The sequence below is a fragment of the Rattus norvegicus genome, chromosome Y (genome assembly GCF_021556685.1).
Source record: "Rattus norvegicus strain SHRSP/BbbUtx chromosome Y, alternate assembly SHRSP_T2T, whole genome shotgun sequence".
NCBI lineage: Eukaryota > Metazoa > Chordata > Mammalia > Rodentia > Muridae > Rattus > Rattus norvegicus.
In genome coordinates, this window is record NC_141555.1 from 3,397,825 (window position 1) to 3,400,563 (window position 2,739).

Here is a 2,739-nt window from a genome sequence, read left to right on the forward strand (position 1 = left end):
GGGTGTTCCCCTTCACTACTGCCCTCTCCCCAACAATCACATTCTCTGGGGGTTCAGTCTTGGCAGGACAAAGAGCTTCCCGTTCCACTGTTGCTATTACATGCTTAATATTTTTATGTTGCCCTTTTGATTAGTCTGTTTATGAAGTGTAGCCAATTTAGCATCTTTTAGATAGTATCTCATAATCTCTTATTCTCACTTTCTCTTTTAGATGTAGCCTGTCCTATATTGAGTAAGGTCATATCCAGGGATCATCTGGTTTCCTGTGTGCTAGACTAATTCAGGCAGTTGATTCAAGTGTGATTATGAGGTCACTCTTGTATAAAAAATTCTATTTTATGACATCACCAACAGTATATAAGGCCTGGCACAAGCAATTCAGCTGGCTATCATAAGGCAGAGAAAGAGCTAATAGGTTCTTTTCAAAGACTATTTTATCGTCTTTGTTACATCTGCTGTTACCAGATTTTAAAATAGTATAACTAACAGAAAACTGACATGGACCTTGAATTCATATTTCTTGGGAGCATTGTGCTTGCAACCGTTTTTGTCTTCCTGAAGATTTTACTAGAGGTAAGATGTATATAGGCATTGTACTAACATTAACATAGGACAGAAAGTCGGTGGGTATATATTTGTGAAATCATGGAAATACTGAAGGAACTACTGAAAGGAAAGAATTGCTCCCTTCCTGCACCAGAGATCTGTTACACTTGGTCCATTTCTTGTTTGAGACATAGAAGTTTCTAACCACTGTCTTCAATAATCATTGAGTATAAAAATATTTTAAATGACTAATTATGTATTAACCTCTGTAATAAACTCTTATTCAGCCTGCATTCACAAAAACACTTGTTACTCAACATTATATTGTCTTAAAATTCAGTGAATTCTCTTGTTTCCGCTCTTTTGTACAATGGTTTATGGGTACTTCTTTTTTTTCTCCTAAAGATATCTTCTCTGCTATTGACCTAATATCACAAACGAAATGACTTTGAAATAATATCAACGATAAATTATAAATGATTTTGCTTTTGCTAAATAGAGATCTTCATGGCTCTATGTGGAAACCTAAATGATTTTATCTTGTATTTTTGTATGCACAAAACATATGTTTGATTTTCTTGTATGTTGTGAGTATACTTTCTTCAGTCAATTTCATTTTTGTATGCAATTTCAAGTGCCTTCATTTATTTACTGTGGCTATTTATGAATATATTTTAGCCCTCTTCTAAAAATTACTGCTTCGAATTTTAATTTGGAGGTTTTTTCTATCTTTTTTTATTCACATTCATCAAAAATATAACTTCAGTATACTAAAAATAACATTTTAAATCATGGAATGATTTAAAAATTCATTTGTTTCCATTTATATTCTTTGGGTGTTTTTGTTGTTTGATTGGTTGATTTGCTTTGATTTTGTTTATTTGATTTTGCTGTACTTTTTTATTTTGTTTTTTGGTTTTTATTTTTATTTTGTTTTTTTTTGTTTTGTTTATTTTCCTATTGAAGATTTTCAAATTTCTCCCACTTTGATTTTGGAAATTTGACACTAATTTCAATTTTATTCATACCCAATTTTTGTATATATGCTTTCTTTTGCTTGTATCAACTGAAATGCAACTGAAGGATACTTTGCCATAAAGATCACAGAGAATTGCTGGAGAATACCACTGAAGTTCTCTAGGTAAGACATTTCAAACTGGCATCAATTTTCTTTTATTCAGTCTATGCTTTCCCAGCTATTACATGTCTGTTGCACTTTCACAAATTGCTATCTATATCTCAGAGGTAATTATGTTCATTATACAAGAGAAGTTATTATGAGCATGATCACAAATGTCTCCATATATAAACTAAAATCTCATTTCTTTTACAGATAACACTATATGAATTGCCACCAAAGTTAACATTTCGTATAGCTGTAAGAGCAACACCTTCTCAGTAAAACAGGAATAATGCCTTGACTCTTCTGGTGAACAATTTCAATCATGTTATGGTGACTACATCCCATATTCAGTAGCCATGTTCAGGCAATTTCTAGTTCATCTGGACATCATTGAATGACATCTCGCTCAAATAAAGAAAAATAAAATCCTATCTGTGAGAAAACCATTATTCCACTTAAATGCTAAGCAGATACACACTATGGATGTCACAATAGACACAGTGTAACCAGCAAATAAATTGTTGAAATAATGAAACACATTTTCTTTTGTAAATGATTATTAGATTTTTTAAAATCATTCTTATTGTTTAATATTTTTACAGTCTAATTACTCTTTCACAATCTACCATCTGAGAGTTCCTCATCCTGTCTACAAGAGTTTGTCCCCATCTAACACACACCACACTTTTCCTCTCCTATTCCTGAGGCTTTAAGTCTATTGAGGGAAATTTGTGTCTTATCTCATTGTGGCCAGACAAGCAGTACACTGCTTTGTGTGTATTGGTTGTCTCAGATACTGTACCAGCATTGCCTGGTGAATGGCTCAAAGTCTGAAAGATATTGTTGTATTCAATTTAGTTGAGAGTGCTAATCTTCAATGAGGTAAAATCTCCTTTTCTGCTTCAATGGATTTTTCATTAATTCAACCACAGTTTCCCACACATTGAGTTTGTGAAGTATAAATTATCTGCATTTGTCAAAGTCAATCACTTTCAGGTCTGCCAGAGGGTAGCAAAGGTAGCCTCCTGTCTTTACCAAGAGAATAGCATCAGTGACAGTGTCAGGAGTGG

The 2,739-nt window shown here is 33.0% G+C and overlaps 1 long non-coding RNA gene across 1 annotated transcript; it reads left to right on the forward strand.

Annotated features, from left to right (window-relative positions):
- Nucleotides 1-352: 352 nt before the first annotated feature.
- On the forward strand, nucleotides 353-2,100 carry LOC103694568 (uncharacterized). The gene is made up of 3 exons (NR_190772.1): nucleotides 353-573; nucleotides 1,630-1,687; nucleotides 1,880-2,100. It is a non-coding gene; the product is annotated as an uncharacterized LOC103694568 (long non-coding RNA).
- Nucleotides 2,101-2,739: the final 639 nt, after the last annotated feature.